The sequence below is a fragment of the Oryctolagus cuniculus genome, chromosome 3, assembly GCF_051225735.1.
Source record: "Oryctolagus cuniculus isolate XC-2025 breed Fujian yellow rabbit chromosome 3, ASM5122573v1, whole genome shotgun sequence".
NCBI lineage: Eukaryota > Metazoa > Chordata > Mammalia > Lagomorpha > Leporidae > Oryctolagus > Oryctolagus cuniculus.
Genome location: NC_142869.1, coordinates 45,256,490 through 45,283,186, shown reverse-complemented (window position 1 = coordinate 45,283,186; position 26,697 = coordinate 45,256,490). Strand labels below are relative to the sequence as shown.

The window sequence follows — 26,697 nt, the reverse complement described above, 5'->3', positions numbered from 1 at the left end:
CTGTCACATGTTTTCTTCTTGCTGCAAATATTGAATAAATTTGTTAGAAAAATTCTGTCAGGGTTTATCTGTATTCCACAGGGGAAAAGGATATAAAGCTAAATTTGTTATGAAAGTATAATCTTGGAACGGGAGAGTTGCAACTTCCTAATCAAAACCTGGTTACAAGCCTGGGCTTTGCTACCGAAAGTCCTCAACTATAAACACCTTTCTACAGTCATGCTACTACAATTCTAGAGGAGTTCTAAGAGTTTTTTGATTGAAGCTTTGCTTCTTCATGAATTTTTTTTTCTTTTTTTTTTTTTACAGGCAGAGTTAGACAGAGATAGAGAGAGAGAGAGAGAGAGAGAGAGACAGAGACAGAGAGAGAGAGAAAGGTCAACATGCAGGTGCAGAGCCCAAGCACTTGGGCCATCCTCCAGTGACTTCCCGGGCCACAGCAGAGAGCTAGACAGGAAGAGGGGCAACCGGGACAGAATCCGGAGCCCCAACTGGAACTAGAACCAGGGGTGCCGGCGCCGCAGGCTGATGATTAGCCTAGTGAGCCAAGGCGCCAGCTGAGAATTTTTTTTAAATGGTACACTTTCTTAGATTTGTTAAGAATATGATATTAGGCCGGCGCCATGGCTTACTTGGTTAATTCTCCACCTGCGGTGCTGGAATCCCATATGGGCGCCGGGTTCTATTCCCCTTTGCTCTTCTTCCAGTCCAGCTCTCTGCTGTGGCCCAGGAAGGCAGTGGAGGATGACCCAAGTGCTTGGGCCCTGCCCCCTCATGGGAGACCAGGAGGAAGCACCTGGTTCCTGGCTTTGGATCCGTGCAGCGCGCCGGCCGTGGCTGCCATTTGGGGGGTGAACCAACAGAAGGAAGACCTTTCTCTCTGTCTCTCTCTTTCACTGTCTAACTCTGCCTGTCAAAATAAAATAAAAAAAAAAAGGAATTGATATTAGATTTTTTTACACAAAATGCTTTGCAGAGTATTTAGTACATAATATTGTATTTATTTACATTATGGTAAACAAATAATGGATAAATGAGAACATAATCATTGTCCAATCAGTTATTGTCAACACAAAGGTTTGTATCAAAGGAAACTATGAGTTTTAGCTTATCAATATATCTATCATATTTTGCACTTCCAAAACTCCCACAGTATGTGGTAATAGTAACAAGAGCAATAATCATTATATAAAGATAATAGTTAGCATTTACTGATCCTAGCTTCATGGTAGACATTCTTCTAAGTTTTAATAGTTTAAAGTGTAAAACTTCACAACCATCGTACTAGGCAGGTATTGCTACTTTATTTCACTAAGGAAACTGGGCCACAGAGAAAAATATTAACATAGGGTTAAACAGCTGATGCATTGGAACGTGGATGGCAAGAACACCCAGGTAGAATTTTCCAGAATCCATGTATAGAATTCTATGTGCTAAACTTCTTGTGACACAAAACTCTTATTTCAGAGTTGTCACTGGGGCTTTAACAGTACCATAGACCAGTGATGAGAGTCATGAGCTGAATTAACATGTGCAATGTGCTCTGTAGTGTCCTTACTAACCTCTTTTATTCATGTTCTCTCTCCCATGTGCAAGTTAAAAGCACAGCCCATGTGAACTAGATAATAGCGATTACAAGAGGCTGGAAAACACAAGGGCTGGGTAAGGGAAAGAGGTTGGATTATGGATATCTGCCCATCACAACTCAGTTAGTTAAAAATGATGAGTTCTAGTGTCCACAGCACAGTGCAGTGACTATAGTTTACAATAACACACTACATCCTGAACAAAGAACTGCAAAGCTCCAAATAGAAAGGCAAAGAAATGGAAAAGTGAATTACCTGATATGATTGGTTTACACTGTGTATATGTGTTGAAAGATTGCACAATATCCCATAAAAACATGAAAGCCTCTTATGTTAATCAAAAATTTCAAAGGGCCAGCACTGTGGCATATTAGGTTAAGCCTCCTCCTGCTTGGCCAACATCCCATAAGGGCATGAGTTCAAGGCCTGGTTGCTCCACTTCAGAGCCAGCTCTCAGCTAAGGGCCTGGGAAAGCAGTTGAAGACAGCCCATGTGTTTGGGACCCTGCTTCCCATGTGGGAGACCCAAAAGAAGCTCCTGGCTCCTGGCTTCGGATCTGCCCAACTCCGGAATTTATGACCACTGCAGGAGTGAACCAGTGGTTGAAAGACCTCTCCTTCTGTCTCTCCCTCTCTCTGTCTGTAACTCTGCCTTTTCAAATAAATAAATAAATCTTCAAAAAATTTTATAAAAATAACCTCGTTTAAAAATGTGAAAATGTCAAAGCATAATCAAAAAACAGAAATACACAGTGAAATGCAATGACCTAATAATTATGTTTAGGCTAATTCTTTTCTGTAAAGAATGTAATTACTTTTTAATTGCAGCAAAAAAAAATGTTAAGCCATTTCACCAAACATTCTGTGTTTTATTCCAGATTTAGAAATCTTGGAAGGGATTAGCCTATTCTGAAAAGTGATCGCTGTTAAATATAAGAGTGGGAATAAGAGAGGGAAGAGATGTGCAATTCGGGACATGCTCAAGCTGACTTACCTCAAATGGTAGAGTTAGAAACATACCAGGGGATTCCAATTCAATCCCATCAAGGTGGCATGTACCAATGCCATCTCACTAGTCCCAGTGATCAATTTCTGTTCACAATTGATCATAATGATAGGACTAAGAACCAAAGGGATCACATAAACAAGAATGGTGTCTGAAAATACTAGCTGATAGAATAAAAAAGGGAGAGAATGATCCAACATGGGAAGTGAGATACTCAGCAGACCCATAGAATGGCAGATGTCCTAAACAGCACTCTGGCCTCAGAATCAGCCCTTACGGCATGCGGATCTGGCTGAAAAGCCCATGAGAGTATTACAGGCATGGAAAGCCAAGACACTCTGGCAAAAAAAAAAAAAAAAAAAAAAAAAAAAAAAAAAAAAAAAACACCCTACATGAAAGATCTCTGAGAGTGAGATCCCAGTGAAAAGAACAGGTCATCAAAGAAGGAGGTACCTTTCTCTGAAGGGAGGAGAGAACTTCCACTGTGACCATGGCCTTGTCTAAATATGATCAGAGTCGTTGAACTCAGGGGGCTTCCATAGCCTTGGCAGCTCATGACAAGAGCCTAGGGTGATTACTGAGGCCATAAACAAGAGTGTCAATTTGTTAAGTCAACAACAGGAGTCACTGTGCACTTACTCCTCATGTAGGATCTTTGTCCTTAGTGTGCTGTACATTGAGATTTAATGCTATAACTAGTACTCAAATAGTATTTTTCACTTTATGTTTCTGTGTGGGAGCAAACTGTTGAAATCTTTACTTAATGTAGGCTAAACTGATCTTCTGTATATAAAGAGAAACGAAAATGAATCTTGATGTGAATGGAAGGGGAGAGGGAGTAGGAAAGGGGAGGGTTGCAGGTGGGAGGGACGTTATGGGGGGGAAGCTATTGTAATCCATAAGCTGTACTTTGGAAATTTATATTCATTAAATAAAAGTTTAAAAAAAAGTTAAAGAAGAATTAATTTAAACTAAAACTTAACACACATGGTTGGAGGAAAAAGTGACACAATTGGGCAAATAACTGGATTTAAGATTTTTAATGAAAGTCATTTTTATTTGTTATTGTCTTCTCTTGTTAAATTTCTGCATAATAAAAACTAACTAACTTGAGGAAAATTCTTAGAGCAAGTTGTCTGTAGGATTGGTTTCTAAAAAAATTAAAAAAATTTAAAAAAAAATTTAAAAAAATCATGGAAGTGAATACTAAATTGTCGTCATCACAAACTAAGCACAGTTCCAAACCAGTCACACATACTTGCCTGCACACACATACTTATTTGCACACTCATATCTTAAAAAAAAAAATTTTTTATAAGGCAGTAGCCCACTTTAGCTGTTCATAAAATCAGTGTGTATCAAAATTGTATGTATCAAAATTCTGCTTAGAATAACTCTTTTTATGCTATTTCTAAAATGAAATCTACCTACCATTAAAGTAGAGCTGGCATAGAAATAATTTTGAACTCATTATGTGAAATCTGTCCTTCAAACTTCCGGAAACTCCCTTAAGATTTGTGGAGTAAATATGATATCTTGAAATGTTAATGAAATTATAAGACAATATTTTATCACGGTAAAAAGTCATTAGATGCAGGTCAGATAAAAATGATACAATACTGAATTATCCTGCTTCTTAGTTTTGTGATATGGGCAATTTATTCAATCATCAGTAAAATGGGTATAATAAAATTCTAACTATTGTGTGTGTGAAAGAAAATAATGTATATAAAGTACTAAATATATAACATATACAAATGCTTGATAATTGTGAACTGTTGGTATCATTTTTATATTCAAAATATTATAGAATAGCATTTGAAGTTGCAAGCAAATAATTTTTTTTGATAACTCATAGTGCAATAGGTAGAAAAATGTTGTATTTCTACTGTATATCCTGTTTAACATTTTCTTCATTCTTTGTCTAAAAAAAAAGATATTTTCTTTTAAAGTATTTTTCTATGGAATTAATTCTGCCTACAGATTCTCAAGGGTAGTCAACTGCAATAAGCTTTTACTAAAAGGTCCTTACGCTAAAAAATATGATACAAAGTGATGTCTATTCATAAAAATGTGATTACTAAACACAGAAGTGTATATTTCCTACTGAATTTTTGCTGTGCTGCCTAAGAGTTAAAGTTAATATCTGTTATATTTTTCATTGTTCTCAATTTATAGACACCTTCTGTTTTATTTTAAAATCTGTTAGTTATCACACTTGAAAAATTGGAAATCTGGGATACTCTTATCTGAGAAAACAAGAGGCATACTTTGCACTCTACCTATATTACCTGACTTTAGCTCAGCATGGTACAATGGGTTAAGCTATCACCTGTAATGCCAGCATCCTACACCAGAGTATTGTTTGGATTCCTGGCCACTCTGCTTCTGATCCAGCTTCCTTCTAATGTTCCTGGGAAAGTAGCTGAAGATGGCCCAAGTATTTTGATCCCTGAATCCCACATGGGAAGCCCAGATGGAGTTCCTGGCTCTTGGCTTCAGTATGGACCAAATATAACTTTGTAACAGTTTGGAGAGTAAACCACCAGATGCAAGAGCACTTGTCTGTCTCTGCCTCCCCTTCTCTCTCTGTTACTTGGCCTTTCAAATAAATAAAACCTTTTCAAAAATATCAGATTATTAGACATCAAATCCAAAAGGTGAAGCAATGAGTCTCAGAATTCACACATTAAGTCTGTGTTTATATTTTATTTTATTTTACCTACCATCTAACTTTACTTTAATCATCAGATATTTTCTCTTAATGTCATTCAATTGAAAGGTGTGATAGCAAAGATGTTGTAATAAGTTAGAGATGTCCATACACATAAAAAAATTGAAAAATCATTATAAATTGACATAACTAAGAATCTAAATGAACAGAGGATTAATTATACCTCTTACTAGATTTGATAACAGAAATGATCAGTTGTAATCAATTAGAAAAGCATCCTGGGGGCCAGCGCTCTGTCAGTGGGTTAAGCCAAGACCTGTGATGCCAGTATCCCATGGAGGAGCATTGGTTCAATCCCAGCTCCTCCGATTCCAGTCTAGGGTCCTGTTAAAGTGCCTTGGAAGGTAGCAGCAAATGTCCCCAGTACTTGGACCCTTGCTACCCACATGGGAGGCCTGGGTGGAATTCCTGGCTCCCAGCTTTGGTCTGGCCCAGCCTTGACCATCATGGCCACTTGGGGAGTGAACCAGCACATGAAGACTTGTTTGCTTTGACTTTCCCTCTCTATAGTCACTCTGCCTTTCAAATAAATAAAACAAATCTTTGAAAAAAGAAAGAAAGAAAATCATCCTGAAAAATGGATGCTTTAAAGATGGTAAAGCTGGCAACAAGGACAAGCCTAAAAGTAAAATCATACCAACATACAATAGGAATGATCATCTTGGGTAAGGTGGTAGATTCCACCAGCGGTCAATTTAATAAAATAAAATAAATAAAGATACATTCCTAGAGTGTGCTTTTAACAAGTGGCATTCAGGGAAATATCAGAAAATAGCCTTGTCTCTAACCAAGGTTAATAGAAAACAAAGGCTGATGCAGGTTTCTAAACCATGTGTAGTTTGTTCTGAATGGTGGCTTTAGCATTTCAAAGTGACACATGGTATTAGATAGATTGAAGTGTCCAATTAAAAAGCAATCTCAAATCTTGTAGCTGCTATTGTGCTCAGAACACACCTACCCCTAACAAGCTCCCAAAAAGCCATATATGGATACACTATTTATTACTTGAACAATTTTGCAATGCTGGTAAAATTGTTTTAATAATATTTCCGAACATTCATGTTATCAGCTAGGGATTCAACAGCAAAGGCCTCCTGGTTGTTATGTAATTTTGTGCCAAAGCATGGGGCACCCACAACATAAAACTTTATTGATTAGAAATTCTCATTATCCTACGACTTTCGGAAGTTATTATGTACCTGTTGCTATTGCCTGCACTGGAAGAACAAATTTACAGACAAAATATCTGTTTAATTATATTTTTTGCACCACACTGGTAAAATAAATCAGAACTTACCTAAAAACAACGAAGCCACTCTCAGACCAGCTGTAAAATTCATGCTTCTCAGACTCAGCTTCAGCTGGACCAGAAGAGAGATGGATTTCTCAGATGGAGATAGGCCGAGGTGAGCTGACAGATGGGAGTAAATAATCTCAGTTTTGGAGACTTGACAGGGACAAGGACTTTAGGCTTAGCAGGCATACTGGCACTTATGATTTATATAAGAAATATATCTTTGATGCTGATATAATGTGAAGTGCATTCGGAGAAACACCTGTATGGTGATAGTGACATAGATTACTCAAGGATGACAATGCCTGAAAGGAGGCAGCTTTACCTCAGGATTTAGGAGGACACCAAAAGGATTTGTTGAGAATGACTGAGATCGCAATCCAGAAAAGAATTGTACCAGGGTATTTCAAAAAGTTCCTGCAGCACAAAATTAAGAGATAAGTCTATTTTAGTGAAAAAAATGCTAAATGCATACAAATGGTGTGATTTTCAGAAAGTTCACAGAAAATGCAAATTATGAAGAATATGCATTGAAAACTTTTTACCGAAAAAATAACTAATTTTATTTTCAGTTATGTCTTGAAGCACTCTGGTATAAAAAATAACACATAAAAGTATATGTCCCCACATGGACATACACTGAGCTGTAATATGTGTTGTCAGTGAATGTATGTATGCTTATGTGTGTGCACACATACATCTAGTTCCTTTTCAACAATGAACTAATGGGGAATTTTAGCATGCATTATGATTCACCCTGGATTCCCCTTATCCCAGAGTCTGGGGAATACCCTTTTTAGAATGATATTGTTCTTACAACACTTCATTTATTCTAACAGTGGTTGTTTCCTTAGACTATTTGCAGAAGTCATTTATTTTATTTGCTGACACTCATTTCACATATAAACTTTATCAAATTATTTCATTAATGCTTTTTATCTCCATTGTACTTTACAAAATATGAAATGCTTATTTAATGTTTATTTTTATTTATTTTCATCTACTTGAAAGGCAGAGAGGAAGAAAGAGCCAGAGAGAAAAAGCAACAGAGAAAGAGAGAGAGAGAGAGAGAGAGATTCCATCCACTTGTTCACTCCCCAAAGGCCTGCAGTAGACAGGGCTGAACCAGACAGAAGTCAGGAGCCTGGAACTTCAACAAGGTCTCCTCTTGAGCGAAGGGCCCAAGCACTTGAGCCTTCTTTGCTGCCACTCAATATGCATGAGGAGGAAGCTGGATTGGGAGTAGATAAGCAGGAACATGAACACTCCAATAGGGATGTGAGCTTCCCAAGTGGTGGCTTAGCCCATTGTGCCCCGATTCCCACCCTTGGCTATTTTTAAAAAAAGTATTTGACTCTGCAGATATGATATACTACATGGCTTCCCTGTCACAATGTGATTCTCCTTAGATATTTATTGTTGGAGTAATAAGAAATAACAAAACAATCCTGCCCAAATAAAATCGTATTGTGGTATACACTACAAATTTTCCCTTTCTCATCCATTACAATGGCCTTTTTTTTTTAAATTTGACAGAGTTAGACAGTGACAGAGAGAGACAGAGAGAAAGATCTTCCTTCCATTGGTTCACTCCCCAGATGGCTGCTACAGCCGGCGGCCCGTGCGCTGCGCCGATCCGAAGCCAGGAGCCAGGTGCTTCTTCCTGGTCTCCCACGTGGGTGCAGGGCCCAAGCACTTGGGCCATTCTCCACTGCCTTCCCAGGCCACAGCAGAGAGCTGGACTGGAAGAGGAGCATCCAGGACTAGAACCCGGTGCCCATATGGGATGCCGGCAGCGCAGGCGGAGGATTAGCCAAGTGAGCCATGGCGCCAACCCCACAATGGCCCTTCTTGTATCACTTAATAAATGTCCGTGAACCACCAACCTCTTCAGAAAAATTCATTGCCCAACATATGGGCCACACTGATATAGGATAATTTTAATTTTCAAAATATGACTATTTCTCAAAAGAATCAGAGGTTTAGGAGTAAGTACATCATAATTAAATATTCTGTTCTCAAAAATATTAGGAAGAAAGAAGATAAAAATGAAAAAGAAAAACAACATATATGATTAATTACAAGATCTCATAAAACATCTACAATTTCAAGACAGTCTTTGCTATGTCATAAATGAAACATATGTGTGTAATATACTTGAGGATAGAGTTGAAATAAAGGCTTATAGAGAACTTATAGTGACATATAGTAAAGTTTAGACAGAGTGGCTGATTCTAGAGAATATATAATCAAAATTGACTGTAGAAAACTAAGCTGTAACTGCCTACAAGGTATAATAGAGGGATATGGAAGGTGAGCTGTCTTTCATACTAAGATGCATGAGGTACAGGATGTAAGATAGAGCAAAGTACAGAAACATTATTGAAAATCCTGTTTAATGAGCAGTTGTACTCCCAGAATGCCCTCCCACCCACTACCAGCTGACACTGGTGGAAGATGAAAGGTTTCCTTTTGCAGTGAAGGAGAGATGATCTGAACTGAGTTTCTGAGACGTAGCAGAGGGTGGCATTGGATGCCATTCTCAAGTCAAGCAAAATGAGTAAATGCTTGCACAGTACACACTGACACTCTTTCCTGGGCCCAGCACTTTCCTACAGTGCTGGAGGCTACATTTATACTTTCACAGGCAGGAGGGGGAAAAATCTTCTGCAAAGACACAGATATTTTATTTGGGAGCTCCTAACTGAAAGAGCCAACACTGTGAAGCACACCAGTTCACAAGTTTCTTTTCACAACAGAAAACTTCCAATAAGTTCTTGCAGTGCCTGACTCTGAATATGACCAGAGCAGAGAGTCATAAAACACTAGAGAAAATCATTCCCTGTGGCATTGTACCACAAAAAGGACTCTTTTCAACGCTAATTATCTTTTTTTTTTTTTTTTTTTTTTGACAGGCAGAGTTAGACAGTGAGAGAGAGAGACAGAGAGAAAGGTCTTTCTTTACCTTTGGTTCACCCCCGAAATGGCCGCTACAGCTGGCGCCCTGTGGTCGCTGCTACGTTGATCCAAAGCCAGGAGCCGGGTGCTTCTTCCTGGTCTCACATGTGGGTGCAGGGCCCAAGCACTTGGACCATCCTCCACTGCCTTTCCAGGCCACAGCAGAGAGCTGGACTGGAAGAAGAGCAACCGGGACAGAATCCAATCCAGCACCCCAACCGGGACTAGAACCTGGGGTGTAGAATCGCAGGCGGAGGATTAGCCTAGTGAGCCACGGCACTGGCCAACACTAATTGTCTTACACAATAACTAGTTAGGAAAACGGTTCAGCTGTGCCTTCCAAACTTATTATCTTTAAACATAATTTTAAAAAAGTCGGCTTTGTAGACACCTGATATTGTAGACACACTGTAACATCTTTTGAAAGATGAAATACTTGGGTGACCCCACAAATAAAAGCAGATATTATAAGCCATAGTGGAATACATTGAAGCATAATTTCCTTTGGATAGGCTCCATAAGCAGAGGACCAAAGAGGATAAGCGACAAGTTATAAGAAATGGCTTGGGCATGGAAAATTTTACACACATAGCAAAAAGAACTGATTATGGGGAAAAAAAAAAAACTTCAGCCCAAAGAATGCTGACTTTGGTAATCACAAGCAGTTTCTATTTTTTGGCTAGGAATCAATTGCTTAATAACCCAGAATTGCAGTTTTTGAAGTGGCAAAAATATATTCTCCTTTTTTGGGGTCTCATGAGATTACTCCATAGCAATATAGAAAAATATCAATGGAGGAAGAGAAATTTCAGGCCATGATATCTATATTTTTAAATAATAATTTGGTACAAAACCATAATCACCATATTCATAAAATCTTTAATGTGGCTGCCGTAACATTTTGGAAATGTTACTGCTTTTAATTACTTAGGAAAATGCAATTTATTTCTTAATCAATAGTTAAAATATTAAATATAATTTAATTTCAAATAATTTGTGTTTTACTAGTCATGTCAGTAGTATGAGGGGGGTCGGCACTGTGGCACAGTGGGTTGATGCCCTGGCCTGAAGTGCCGGCACCCCATATGGGCGCCAGTTCAAGAACTGGCTGCTCCACTTCCAATCCAGCTCTCTTCTATGGCCTGGGAAAGCAGTAGAAGATGGCTCAAGTCCTTGGGCCCTTGCACCCGCGTGGGAGACCTGGAAGAAGCTCCTGGCTCCTAGCTTCAGATCGGTGCAGCTCCAGCAGCTGCGGCCAACTGGGGAGTGAACGATTGGATGGAAGATGTCTCTCTCTCTTTCTCTCTCTCTCTCTGCCTCTCCTCTCTCTGTGTAACTCTGACTTTCAAATAAATAAATAAATCTTAAAAAAGGTAATATGAGAGGACTCAGAAAAGCTCATAAAATGAAATTTAAAAATAATTTTTTTCTGATGCAAAAATGTAGAAGACATGCATAATTTTTTCATGATATACATTTCCATTAAATTTTTGAAGGTCCCTTGTATTTAAATGTTTAGGAAAATGCTTAATAGAAATATTCATTTTCAAGGATGGGTATTTAGCCTAGTAAATTAAGATACCCTCTTTCCTTATTGAGCTGGACCCACTCAGAAATTGTAAAAGCCATCAAACCACCCCACCTTGGTTATTTTTCATCTGCCAAGAGAATGATGATGCACTTACCAGCATCTCTTTGTGCCTGGATATCAGAATGACAGACTTGGGAGGCAAGCCACCTCCAATTTGCAAGCAACATGTAAAACGATCAAGCAAAAAAATATGTGATAAAAGCCTCTGTGATTTTAGTGTTGTTTGCTAATCTCTGTTTTTCTATTACTAATAACACAATACCATAGACTGTATGCTACAAAGAAAAAAGAAACTTATGTTGGCTCACATTTCTAGTCTGTGTTTAGGAACCACTGGAAAGATGGCATTTGGAAGCCCACAAATTTATTTCATTCTTAATTTTCCAGGAAATATCGTAATGATACTCTCAAGCTTGAAACTACATAGAGGATATTTGCTATCCACTAAATTCTGTAGGATCAAGACCAGATTTCAAATAAACTTAATGGTAATGAATTTCCTTGATGACATTAAGTAAGTATTATACATAAATTTAGTCACCATATTAAGCAAGTAATTATATTTGACCAGAGGTTTCTGAGGAAACTCTTCTATTTAGTGCTATGAAATCCTCTGACATAACCAGCATAGAATTTCTAATTTAGTGCTGATTGCAAGTCAATATTTAACTGTTGTAACTTTTGATATTCTCATAGCATTATGAGATTTTTTTTAAAGTGAATTGGGCTTCCTGGTGTTGAAGTAGCACCACAGCATTAGTTTTGTAGCTCTATTTTTAGTAACAATGTTATTGTTAACTTTTATTGGCAAATATTTTATTTACAACTCTTCATGTGTTTTCATCTGGAAAAAAAAATCTTTACATGATGTCCAAAAGAATAATTCCTCTTACTTGAGAAACACAACTAGTCAGTCATCCCTATTAACACATTTGTGTTCCTAGAAAGTATAGGCAGAGTCAACTGAAGATATATCCATCATTTCATCAGCTTCAATTCATTATGACAATTGCTCATCTTGGTGGGAATAAGTTTATGAAGTGCCTTGCTATACTTTCATCTTTGTGTAGACATTATCTTACACAAACTTAGGAGGCATACATCACTTAACCTGACCTTTTGATAAAATCAAGAGATGGAGTAAACATGAGGTGTATGAAATTGCTGCCAAAGAAGCACCACATACTGTTTATAAGTAAGCTTTTTTCTTAAGTAGGAGAACATTCTAAAATAATGATAACTATACAAGCCTTACGAAGAAACTATGATCTTGACTTGTAGCTTGACAGACAGGAACTGGGGGTCCTTCCCAGCCATCAGGAGACGAGTGTTGGAGGACCTGAGAAAAGCCAGGCATCCGGCTTCTCTGTAGGATGCTGCTATCACGTTCTAGTCCTTGAAATCAAGGTTTTTTCTGTGCTGTTGTAACTGATCTAGGTAACAAGAAATCCATGCATTTTAGAGGAAAGATTTATGTGTCTTCTGTTGTCTCTACTAAGTCTGCATTGGAGCTCCCACCCAATTAACCAATCAAAACTGTCCCTGTCCCAGAACAATCATGAAAATTTCCTCTTTTATAGCCTATAAAATCCCCTAGAAAATCAGCCCTTGGCAGCTCCATTCTTCAGGGACCCTTCTTGGTGCTGCTGGGAGATATTTTTTCATCTTTTGTTTCTCTGCTTTCTTTCAATAAACTACTTTGCTTTATACAATCATCCTTTCCTGTGCTCTTCATTCTTTGTGTGTTTGAAAAAAAAAAAAAAAAAAACAACCCTGGGGGTTGGGGTAAAGAATTATAATAACTACAAACTACTGCAATATTGTTTGGTGGCTCATCCAGGGTCATCAGAAGGAGAAGTAAAGACCAACTGCTTCTGCTTCTTTTTCTGTAGACCCTGTTCTACACCATGGTCTACTGTCAATGAAAACCCCCAGGTCTCTGTCAGCCAGTTTAAAGCAATTAGCACAACTGCCTATCTCAAAGGCTCAGAGGACATGCTTCCTGTGGTAGACCTGACTAATCTACCTCCATCTTTTGGCATTAGGGATGCTGATCTTGCTTTGCCTCAGTTTCCTTTAGCATAAATTCATCCAATGTGTGAAACTAGAGTAAGCTCTTGGAATAATTAAAGGTTTCTGGCCAAGTAGCTCCCTGGTGCTGCCTGAACTCTCCCTAATCAGATACAGACTCTTCAGAGCATATTAGCATGTTTGACTAAAATCTGCACTTCCGTCTGTCCCTCTCTCTTTCTCTCTCTCTCTCTCTCTCTCTCTCTCTCTCTTCACCTCACCTATACCTCCTCAGAAAGCAAAGAGGCCAAAGAGGCCAGACAGATTTCTCCACTTAAGGTAAAAACAGAAAGGTCTTTATCCATTCATCTTTTGCAACCTGATAGATTTGTATTCTCCCTTCTCTGCAGTTTATATTTTGTTGATGGCTCTTTTTCTTCAGCTCTTGATGACATAATTATATTATTCTCTATAGCTTGGAAGAATTGAGTCTTGAAGGAGTTAGCATTGTCTGCCTATGTTTAGTTATTGGCGTGATTACCATAACTCTGATTGGATCTGGCCAACTGCTTTCATTAAAATATTCAGGTTAAATGGATTATTACAACTTTTACTTTGGCCAAATGCCAAACCTCTGATAATTTATATGTAAAGCTCTAAACTGAGTACCTTAACCTTTAGACTTCCAGATGGATCCCTGGAACTCTCAAAAGAAGGCTCTCAATTGGGAGAGATTATGAGTTTGAGTTAATCTAAAATGATGCCAAACTTATGTTGTACTTATATAAAGATCTGATACTTTTCACGCCAAAGTCAATAAGATCTGATTTCAGAACAGACCCATCACCTGAGGCCCTTTACCAGTTGTCTTGTCCTGAATGTTATGTTGGTTGCATGATTATGGGGAGAAGTCAGAATGTATGCTCTCTCCCTTGACCTCACTGTCCAAACGGGGCACCATCAGTTCCAGAACAGGAAGTGACTGCCTTCCTTCCTGCATTCCCAGCCTTACTCACAGCCCTCCCTACTTTATGTGTGCTGGTGCTAAGGTTTAAAACCCTGGAGGGAGGGTGGATAAATGATGTCACTGTCAGTGTAGATGTCAAGACAATGCACCCATGAGGAGTCTCTACCACTGAGTAGGGAATCCACATCAGGGACAAGGATTAGCTCACCAGACATGAGATAGGTATATATGCACATCATTCCAGCTGCATGGCCACAACTGGCTAAAGAGATCAAAAAAGGGCAAACAGACTTTATTCCTGTCAAAGACAGTAGGCTCAGTTTGCAGACAAGATTCTTTAAAGGGTGACTGACAATGACACATACAAACTAATAAATCAAAAAGGGAGGTCCAGACTATCAGGACACTGAGAAATTTGGATCCATGAGGCTCATAGAGTAATTAGGCTAAAGTATATGGTGCAAGACATTTAAGTCAAGTCTACATAATATAATCCTGATGTGTATAATCTACCAGACCCTCTAGGAAGCCTGCTTTTGGATATGGGCATATGCTGGCTGGACACAGGATGGATGTCTTCAGCAAGACTTAGAGCAAAGACAAGGAGGCAAATGGAATCAAAGTTAGGCAAAGGTAAGGGTGACTACTCCTCTTGGTTTAACCTTCCTTTATTGTGATCCCTATGCCACACACAAATCCATGATCTATAGGATCAATGGCCCCAGGAAATCAAGAACAGAGGTATAGTTTCAGCAAAGATCACATATTCCTATTCTCCAACTTCTCCACTAAGCTTCCACAGCCTAGGGACTCAAGGCATGCCTCAAGTGGATATAGGCAGAAACTTTGGGGAACCTTTGCTTCTTGTCCTCTTATTTCAGATGAGTAATGAACAATTTTGGCATTCACTCCTTTGAAATGCATTGATGCACTGGGTTTCCTTTGATCCACAAAACTTGAAGAAAGAAGATCTAGTCTTGTTTTTCACCATGGCATGACCAGGATACAAGTTGGAGGATGGGAATACTTAGCCCCCCAGAGAGAAAATTAACTATAACACCATCTTCTAACTATACTCTTTTATTGCAGATCAGGGAAATGCTCTGATATTCCTTTTGTCCACACATTTTTTGCCTTGCAGATTAAGCCAGGCCTTCGTCAACTCTATAAGGTAGACCCAGTGTGTTTAGCAGTGGTTATCTCAAGACCCCAGCTGCCCATCTCCCTCTGCCCACCACAGAGCCTACCATACAGTCTACATAGATCCCTCTGACTACTGCTCCTTTTCCCCCAGGCTACTCCATCTGATACTATTTAATATCAAGCAGAACATCTGATTGCCAACTTCTATTTTACCATTCCAGAAGATAACCAAAAGGTTCAGCATCCCTACTTGACTCCTGGTCTCCTTTTTCCTGCAGGATCTTTGACATAAAAAAAATGGACTTGGGAAGATTTTCAGATGGCTCTGAAAGATATATTGAGACCTTCAAAAGTTTGTTCCAGGTCTATTATCTCACCTGGAAAAGTGTAATGTTACTCCTATATCAGACCCTAACAGGAACTGAGAAACAGGCTGGTCTTCAAGCTACAGAATGGAGGGGATGAATTTTATATGTCATTTACATCCTTGTCTGGTCATGGAGGCCAAGGACAATAATATCCCGCAGGCTATTCCTCAGAAAGAACCTCACCCTAAATGGATAATAGATGACCCTGTAGATAAATGGAAATGAAACTATTTCATTGTTCATATCCTGGAAGGATTGAGTAGGACCAGGACCATGCCCCTAAAGTACTGCAAGCTGTACATGATATACCAAGGCGCAGAGGAAACTCCCTCTGCCTTCCTAGAAAGATTAAGGGAGGCATTAGTTAAGCATTCTTTTCTATCTCCTGGCTTGATAGGACAGGCAATCTCTAAGGAAAACTTCATTACTCAATCATCTTCAGATATTAATACAAAGCTTCAAACACTGTCTATTGGCCTAAGAATATTTTTTAAAAACCTCCTGAAGGTTTCTACTGCAGTTTTGTACAATCAGGACCATGAGGAGCCCCAACAACAAATGAGAGAAAAGGGATAAGAAAAAGATCTCAGCTCTGATAGCAGCCTTCCAGCCATACTAATGTGAGTGCCTCCAGGAGTCTCCAAAGTATTATAGCTGTGGTCATATGGGGTACTTCAAAAGGAATGACCATATTCCCATAATCAGAGAAAATCCTCACGCATATATCCTATTTGCAATTGAGGTCACTGGAAGATTGACTGCCACCAGAGATCAAGGCCTCTGGCATCAAGTTCCCATCCTCAGCTGATACATCAAGACTGAAGAGGTCTGAGGCTTCACTGACAGGCTCCCATCTCCCAAGTATCAGCACTCAGGAAGGAAGGAAGTTGACTTTCTCATATATAGTGGAGCTACCTTTTCTGTCCTTTTGTCAGATCTGAGTCTCCCTTTCTCATCCACAGACCACTGTTCTATAACATGCGGATGATATTCTCCTTTGCATTCAGCAGAGGCTTCCAAAGAGAGCAGTAAGGCCCTTTTCAAATTCCTGGGAAGAAGAGACCATGAAGTCTTAAAGTCTAAAGCCCAACTAAAGCACAGGATTCTGTTGACTCTGGATCTCTGGGTATGGGGAAATAGCCAGTCCTTTGTACTGACTGATAAATGACACCAGATGACAAAGCCTGTGTTTTGACATGGGGCCCAGAGATCCAACAGGCTTTATACATATTAAACAGGCCTTACTCAAGCCCTTGGCTTTAAACCTCCCAATGATTAAAGTCATCAATCTATATACAACCAAGAGAAGAGATGGCTTTAGGGGTGTTAACTTAGGTTAAGGGACCAGCTCATCTTGTGGAGTGTCTAAGCAAAGAATTTGACCTAACAGCCAATGGGTGGACAACCTGCTCTGAGTGGTGGCATCCAGCACCCTCCTAATCCCTGAAACCGCAACTGAACTGGGGACAAAATCTAATAGTGTATACACCCATAATGTGACAGGGCTCTTAGCTTCAAAAGAGAGCCTCTAATTAACAATCACTTTTTTTTTAATTTTTTTTTTGACAGGCAGAGTGGACAGTGAGAGAGAGAGAAACAGAGAGAAAGGTCTTCCTTTTTTCCGTTGGTTCACCCCACAGTGGCCGCTGCGGCCAGCGTGTTGCAGCCAGCACACCACACTGATTCGAAGCCAGGAGCCAGTTGCTTCTTCTGGTCTCCCATGCAGGTGCAGGGCCCAAGGACTTGGGCCATCCTCCTCTGCCTTCCCTAGCCACAGCAGAGAGCTGGACTGGAAGAGAAGCAACCAGGACAGAATCCGGTGCCCTGACTGGGACTAGAACTCCGGGTGCCAGCACCGCAGGCGGAGGAATAGCCTATTGAGCGGTGGTGCCAGCCAACAATCACCTTTTAAAATATCAGGAAATACTTCTGTTAGCCCTTAAATCCAGCTGAAAGCTTGTTTCTGTCTTAATTTTGTTACTTTTCTCCCAGAGATAGAGAGCCCAGAACTGATTGTGAATATGTAGACCTATGCTGCCAGAGAGGACACCAAGTAGACTCCTTTCGAGAATCTGGACTGGGTTCTTTACAGACGGTACTTCATTTGTTGAACAAGGAGTTCACCAGGCAGGATATACCATAGTCACCATAAATGAGACCACCAAGAAATCTCTTCTTCCTGCAATGACTGCTCAAATGACAGACCTGGTATCTCTGACAAGAGCCCTCCTGCCAGGCAATGATAAAAGGGTAAATATTTAACATGATGTCCTAATGCACAATGAGACCCCATACATGATCAGATCCATCACAGCACCTGCCAAAATCCAGTAGGACATTTGATATCTCTAAGAGACAACTGGGGAATCAGGAAGCCCTAAGTATACTTCAAGAGAAACACTGTTAGTTAAGCCTCTTCCAAAACACTGTCTCTCTTTAAAGGAAGGTTGAGAGTGGCCCTATACAGTTTTTCTTTCTACTCCCACTGTGATAAAAGTATACAGATTACATGTCTGGATCTACTGTTCGCATATGAAAGCCTGAGTTCCCAAATAAACTTCAGATTTGATCCCAAAGGACAACTTTAACACCTCCAAGGAAGATGGATACTCTTCCAAATGAGCAAAGGAGTCAAACTCCACTTCACAAAGGATAAGTAAACCTGTTCTGCACATTTCTCTTCAGCCTTCTTCCCTCGATTCCTTCACCCTCAATTCCATCATCAAGCTGCAATTATTTTGGGAATAGCCGCCCTGTACTTGGATACTAGTTCTTTTCATCTTTTTGTTCACTAACTCATAGTATGGTACCATGGCTCAAATTACTCGGCTTTAACCCTGTTGACTGTATGCAACACAGTGAGGATTTATAATCATCCCCTTTATTTGGGAGAGAGGGGACATGCCCATGACACCTGCCTCTTACCTTACTGTATAGCTTGTCTCTTCTTATCCAGAGGCTATCAAACTCCAGATGGTCTTGCAGCTAAAACCACAGTTGCGGGATTTCTACCAGGGAACCCTGGACAGAATTCTGAAGGAGGAACCCTGAGTGCTGTCTCCAACATTGCCATTCTCCCACATGTAGTAGCTGGAGTGGTTATTGTCCATTCTCTCTTATGCCAGTTAGAGGTTACTTCTTCACAGGGAGGATTGATAAAATCTCAGCTAGGTAGACATGACTAGGGACCCTTACCCTATAATTGGGAGATGAGTAGTGGAAGACCTGAGAAAACTCACACAGCCAGCTTCTTTGAAGGATGTTGGTCATACACTAGTCTTTGTAATCAAGATTTTTCTGTGCTGTTGTAACTGATATAGGTAATGAGAATTTCATGCCACATGGGGAAAGTTTCATGTGTTTTTTCTTGTCTCAACTGAGTCCCCATTGGAACTTTTGCCCAATTAACCAAACAAAATCATCCCTCTCCTGGACCAAAAATGAAAATTTTCACTTTTACAGGCAATGAAAATTATTACACAATCCGCTCTCAGCAACTCCCTTCTTCAAAGACCTCTCTTGACACTGCTGGGGGTTTTTTCTTTCACTTTTGCTTCCTCTGCTTTCTTTCAACACTACTTCTGCTTCACACGTTCTTCTTGTCCATGCTCTTCATTCTTTGTGTACAGAAAAAATGAACACAGCAGAGGAAAAGGAACTGTAATAACCACAGACTCCTGAAACAATTAGTAAGAATTTTCCATCTCCATCAACATCTTATGATCCTATTGCCCTCCATACAGTGACACATGTCAGAGCTAAAGTAAGACCTTATGTTATAATGTATATCATCAACAACAAGATTTTTCAAGTTTTGGCCAACATAATCCTCAAACTTTTTAAGATCAGATTCCAGATTTTTAGTTATAAATCTTATTCATTATCATTTCCAAAGTTAAAAAACTTAATATATTCTATCAGATCACAAAAATGATAGACATATCTATCATTTCAGCTATATTTTTGTTCATCTAATGTTAAAGGCTCTAGGCAAAAAGATTTCTATGTTTGATTAACTCCCTAGAGGAAAGGGAAGCCTGAAAATTTTCTTTTGCACTTGTGTAGAAAGCTGGCTGCTTTAAATAAAGAGCATAATTTACTATAAAAGGGTAAGTGAAATTATTCATTAAAGGTATAAGATAAGGTGCTTCTAGAAATGTATCTTTCAGCTTAAAATTTCCACCTAATTTGTTCAACAGTGTTTTTTAAGACAAAGTATTTTTTTTTATTCCTACATCTATTCTTTAAGGAAACATATATGTTAACTTTTATTATTTGCAATTCTTCTAGCTTTGGAGGTATAGTAAATACACACTGATCTGAATGAAATGGTTTGTATGTAAGTGGATATACTCTCATCCATTTCTGCTGATCTGTTCTTGCATTCAAAGTTATCTTCTGTCTGAATTTGAATATGGAAAGCACCATTTCTCTATTTCAATTTAACAAAAACTGAAAGCATTTGGGATAAACTGACAAAGGAAAAGATTGTATGATCCTTAAACCTGATGAAATCGAGAATACAAAGAGAAGAAACATCTGTGAATAGAGAAGAGATAGAATAAACATCTGGAAACACAGGTATTGGATTTTAACTTTGAATTTCTTTTAATTACTTTCTATAATTTTATTGTTTGTGTATCACTTTTTGTTGGTACAATTTTATGCAGAGAGAAAAGGTACAAGAACCCCTTGTATACTTTCTTTTACATTTTTGTCAAGTTGCTTTATCACTCTGCCTCTCCTTCTTCTTTCCCTAAAATGACTTTTTCTTACTTTATCTCTCCCCACCCAACCTGGCTGCACAGGTATATGTACAAATACACATATTATTAATCTGGGTTTTTGAGAATAAACTGGAGACATCATTCCCCTTTACTTTTAAATCCTTCAATGTGAAGGAGGGAGAAAGAGAGGGAGATGGAGAAGGAGGGAGAGGGAGTAGGAGGGAGAAGAAGAAGAAGGGAGGGAAGGAGGCAGAGAGAGGGGAAGGAGAGAGAGAGAGAGAGAGAGATTTTCCATATACTGGTTCATTCCCCAAATAGCTGCAACAGCCATGTTTGGCCCACACCAAAGCCAGGAGCCTGGAGCTTCATCCACATTTCCCATGCAGGTGGCAGGAATACAATTACTAAGAATGCTCTGTTGCTTTCCAAAGCATATTACCAGCAAGCTGGATCAAAAGTAGAGCAGCAGTAGGGACTACAACTGGCACTCTAACATGGGATGCAGCATTTCAGGTGAGAGCTTAGCTCACGGTACCACAACACCAGCTCAAGAGCATTCTCCTAAATAACCACAGTTAAATAAGTAAGAGAGACTGATACAATAACACGATTTAGTCTGTATAATAAAATTTCACTCATTTACCCAATAATGTGCTTTATAGCTATTATGTTTTATATGGCCAGCATGCATCCAGGATATTATATTACATTTAGATGTCATGACTTCAATTCTTCTTTAGTTTGGAATAGCTTTTCAACCTTTCATTGTCTTTCTTGACCTTAACTTTTTTGAAAAGTTGAAGTGCCAGTTATTCATTAATAGAGCCCTCAGTCTGTATTGTATAATGTTCCTTCCTGATAAAATTGAAGTTATACATTTTTCTAGGGAAATTATTTCTTTTGAGTGCACCACACCAGGAATCCAGTAATATGTGATGTTGGCTGCCCCAAAATTGTTAATGACAACTTCCACCAATTGATTGCATTACGTTCTCATGGTTTATGCACTGTAAAATTTGCATCTTTCATTTTGTAATTAATAAATAATGTTAGATGAGATACTGTGAAACACTTTTGAAATCCTGTTCCTAATCAAATTTTACTCACTAATTTTAAATCAATGTAATTGTTAAAAATATTTTCACTTACCATACTCTAAAAAACATGTTAAAGAAAAAAAAATCTTCTGAAAAACCATACATATTTATGGACCATAGTGTGACATTTCAATATCTGTATACAATGTATACTGATGGAATCAGAACAACCAATGCTCCACTCTTCTCATGACTCTGATTAGAGCCCCGAAGCTCCATTACTCTATTTGCTCGAAAAATATATGATAGATTGTTATGAGCTACAGTTTCTCCACTGAGCTATGTAATGCAAGGAGCTCATTTCTTCTATCATTTGTTACCCATTATCAAACCTCTTTCTGGTGCTAGCATTGTGGCACAGCCAATAAAGCCCTATTTGGAAGCTGCATCCAATACGAACATTGGTTTGAGCCCTGGCTAACCCACTTTCCATTCAGCTCATTGCTAATGCTCCTGGAAAAGCAGAGAAAGATGGCCCAAGTACCTGGACTCCTGCCACCCACATGGGAAACCCAAATGGAGCTCCAGGCACCTGGCTTCCCCCTGGCCCAGCCCCAGCCATTATGGCCATTTGGGGAGTGAATCAGCAGATAGACAGTTTCTGTGTCTCTCCCTCTCTCTCTCTAATTCTGCCTTTCAAATAAATAAAACTTTTAAAAAGACTCCTTTTTATCCACACCCTTTACCAGCCTCTAATAGCTATTATTCTATACTTGTATTAATATGTTCCATGTATGAGAAAATCTTTATGTCTAACTCATTTCGGTGCAAATGGCAGGATTTCATTTATTTTATGGCTGAATGATATTCTGTCTTGTGTGTGCACATGCATGTACATATTATATTTTCTTTATGCATTCATCTGTTGATAGCTACTGCCATTTCTGAGCCCCAAGACAGAACTCCTCAAGACTGCATGGAACAAACAAGCATCACTCCAGAGATTGGGAATGGCAGTTCCATAGCTATGGTGTGCAGGGGTCTATCCTCTGCCCTGTGAAGTACAGTGATTTTGGGGTTTCTGAAGGTAACCAGGAATGGCTACTGGCCCCTAAGACTAAATGGAGGGGGGTAGTATTGTGGTGCAGCATGTTAAGCTTCCACTTCCAACATCAACATCCCATGTGGGCATCAGTTCAAGACCAGCTGCTCTACTGATCCAGTTCCCTGATAATGTGCCTGGGAAATCAGTGAAAGATGGCCCAAGTGCTTGGGCCCCTGCCCCCATGTGGAAAACCCAGAAGAAACTCTGGGCTTCTGGGTTCATCCTGGCCCATCCTCAGACATAGAAGCCATTTGAGGGAGTGAACCAGCGGATGGAAGATATCTCTCTCCTCCTCCTCTGTCTCGTCCTCCTCCTCTCTCTGTAACTCTTCCTTTCAAATAAATTAAAAAAATACATCTTTAACAACAGCAAAAGAAAGAATAAATGGAAGCTAGCAGTGTCTATGCTATAGCTGCTTGGGTTCTGGGGCCTAGAGGGAGAGGCAATGTGGGTTCCTTTGCTTTGGGAACAAATAGTTGCTTGGGAATGCAGTCAACTTTCCGGACTGTATTTAAAGCCTGTGAGGACTGTGAAACTCTCCTATATTTACACTGTCAGTCTGCAGCAATGATGGAGATCACTGAACTTTCCTGCTTTTACCTTTTCCTGACAATGTGGAGTTCCTTCAAGCCCAGGATCTGGGGTAGGAGTTGCAGTGTGCTTCCATCCTCTGTCCATGCTGGCTTTCTGAATCTCATGCTTTTTTTCAATCCCATCAGTTCTTCGCTGAAGTTTTCCCTCAGTCAGTCTCCTAGAAACATTGTGTTTCTTTGTTGTCCTGGTTCTTCCCTATGACAGAGGCAAGTGTTGTGTTTTTCTATTCAGCCATCTTGGATCTGTGATCCCAAATCATTTAGTAATTGTCTAGATCCATTGTTCCTTCTACATATATTAGCCAGTGTTCTACTTCAAGAAGGATCTTGTGGGGTGGGTATTTGGCACAACACTTAAGTTGTCCACATCCCTGGTTCAAGTCCTGGCTCTAACACTTCTGACTCAATGTCCTGCTAATGAACACCTTGGGAAGCAACAGATGAGAGCTTAAGTACTTGAGTCCCTGCCACCTGTGTGGGGGATCCAGACTGAGATCTGTACTTAAGGTTCTGGCCTGGCCCAACCTCTCTCTTCTGGGCATTTGAGGAGTGAACCAGTAGATACGAGCTCTCTCTCCATCTGCTTCTGTCTCTTTGCCTTTCAAACAAAAATGAGGCCGGCGCCATGGCTCAATAGGCTAATCCTCTGCCTGCGGCACTGGCACACCGGGTTCTAGTCCCAGTCGGGCACCAGATTCTGTCCTGGTTGCCCCTCTCCAGGCCAGCTCTCTGCTGTGGCCCGAGAGTGCAGTGGAGGATGGCCCAAGTCTTTGGGCCCTGCACCCCATGGTCTGCATACATAAAATAATTAAGTTGTACACTACTAGACAGATTTATCCATTTACTTATGCTTAAAGAAAGAAAAAGTAGTTTTTTTAGAATTGTTAACCCATACCACTGGGTTTTTAAAGTCAGTTTGAATTAAAAATTAATAAATTTTAGTGTACAACTTAATTATTTTATGTATGCAGACACCCAAATAACCCACACTCTTTTTAAAATATAGATAATTTCAGTATCCAAGAGTATTCCCTTTTCAATATCACTGACTCTGGGTAAACATTTTTCTGCTTGCTTTTTCACAATAGATTGCTTTATTTGTTCTAGGTTATAAAAATAGATCCATACAGTACACATTACTCTGTTCTTGCTTTCTTTAGTTTAGCATAATGTCCCTGAGATTTATCAATGTTTCTGCTTGATTGACAATCTGTTCTTTTTTTAAATTGCTAATATTCTGTTTGATAAACATACCAAAATGACATGAATATGATACCACTTGGTGACTTAATGTCAAATGCATTACATTGTCTCTAAAATATACTGACAAATACATTTTTTCTATCTTAATAACAATTGAAGACTTGGTGAAGAAATATATTAAGACTATTAGGGGAACAATTGTTAATAGAAGTTAGAAGGACAAGCTAATTCTTCAAAAGAAAGCACATCTTCAACTATGTGATGGCTTAGCTGTTGGTAGAAATACACATTAGTAGAGTCACTATGAAAACAAGATATCCTTTAATTTCATTCAATAGTCTTATTACAGGTATATATCAAAGGAAATTAAATCACTATATCAAGATAACCTGTACCACCATGTTTATTGCAGCATATTCACAATAGCTAAGATAAAGAATCAACCAAGGTGTCCATCAAATGGATAATGAAAATATGTATTAGGTTCATGTTAATGCACATTATTTTTTATACATATTTTTCATGCACTTTTAAAGTCCTCTTGTACTTCAAATGCTGTCTTTAGAATCCCCTAAATATACACAATTCTTACAGGAAGTAGACCTGTCAATCTGATGAGGAATAGTTAGGTAATCCCAAACCTGATGAAATCAGGCACACATAATCCAAAACCTAGTGGAATTTTTATTGTTCAGCTTTTGTTTTGGCTCCCTGGCATCAGCTTTTATAAGCCCCTCACCTGAGACATTCCAAACTGCTAAGATAATACATTGCAAATAAATGACTTTACCAATGAGCCTTTCTGTACAGTGACTACCCAACTTAATACAGTCAATGCGACATTCTTCACATCTACATGGCTCCCTCCCAACAAGCAGCATAAACAAGCCCATTGCTTGCTGTCTGGTGGACTGTAACTTTACTTCAGCCTCATCACACGCTGTCTGGAAAGGCTATAATCTACTACCTCAACCTTCATTCTGCTTTCCTGTTTAAAATAAAAATCTTTTCTACCTTAACTGGTTGTCTCCCCACCTCCTTCAAACCCTAAAATCCTAAAACCTAACATTGATGCTGAAACTCAGGAAGGTGATTCTGAGGCACAAGTTCATGTAGAATCTCTGCCTCTCCCTTACTCCTTTGACATCTATACAGATCACAACTCTGGAAAATGAGGTGAGTCCTTTTTTGAGCTTCCTCCACAAGGGCCTTGCTACTCTTTTTTTCCTCCTGCACCAAAAATCTTAGTGCTATGTTGAGATCCATCCTCTGGCTAGGAACATCTGTCCCCAGCCCAGCCTCCCTCTTTCCAGGGACACATGGAGTAACGACATGGTCTCACTGTTTTCATGTGAACTCAGATATTTGAAGGTACCTGACCCTCTCCCTTCCCCACATGTCTATTTGACTCTTTGAGACTTGCTTTCTCCCTCTGCTTTCCATGTTGAAAGTTTACCTTCATCTTTTTCTGTAATTCAGTGTGGCTGAGGTATCGCCAGATTCTCCAAGACTCAACAGTTTCGTCTATCACAATGGAAAATCGTCCAAGATTCCCTATATACAGGCATTTCTCTTTATTCATAATCACCCTTCATTCTATCTTCTGTCAGATTCCCCACTTCAGGGAAAAAGTCAGACTTCTAATCACTAAGCCTCTGAAGTCTGTCAACTCAAAGTTGACTTTGATCCCGCCAGTCATGCAAGTCTACCTCTTCCTCTTTCCTTACACTACCTTGGCACCCAGCTGAAAAATCCTCCTCACTCTCAGAGCCTCCTTCAGAGTCCCCTCCCCCTTCTCACCCTCCATAACTCATTCACATTCTCAATGACCACCCCCAGCTTCTCATTCCCCAATACTCATCCCCTTCTTACCCTCCTTGAGGTGGTTGGTGCTGATCTGAGCTGTCGCCACTCTCAGTTCTTCACAAAGATGTCTGCTGGCCTGTCACATGGATTCTTTCCATTAAACTGGGTAACCTTGTTTATTCCAGTTTGAATGACTGGACATTCTCTCTTTCTCTCTCTTAAGCTCTACCTGGAGAAGTGTCCATCCACTCTGACAGATGCCCTACCCTGTTAAACCTTGCTAGTTTGCTTACTGCTACTCTCTATCTCACAGCTAACATCTTTCTTGCACAAATACAAGAATCTCTGCTTCAGCCAACCACAATAATATATTTGACAGAGCCAACCAAAAAAAAATGGACAATGCATCCTTAAGCTACTAAGATAATTCATTCATTCGGTGATCCAAAACCTCACTCAAATCCATGTCCACAATGTTTTGTTTTGTTTGGTTGTTTGTTTTGCTGAGAGGCATCCAGTACCAGCCACTGACCAGTCCTCAGTCCCATAACTGGGAGAAATAAGAAACAC

At 39.5% G+C, this 26,697-nt stretch overlaps 1 long non-coding RNA gene across 1 annotated transcript in view; it reads right to left on the bottom strand.

Annotated features, from left to right (window-relative positions):
• LOC127491581 (uncharacterized) overlaps positions 1-26,456 on the bottom strand; it is a 36,288-nt gene extending 9,832 nt beyond the window's left edge. The window contains exons 1-2 of the long non-coding RNA XR_016231179.1: positions 26,194-26,456; positions 6,623-6,736 (exon numbers count right to left, since the gene is read on the bottom strand). This is a non-coding gene — a long non-coding RNA (uncharacterized LOC127491581). The remainder of the gene's footprint in view (positions 1-6,622; positions 6,737-26,193) is intronic.
• Between the last annotated feature and the right edge of the window lie 241 nt (positions 26,457-26,697).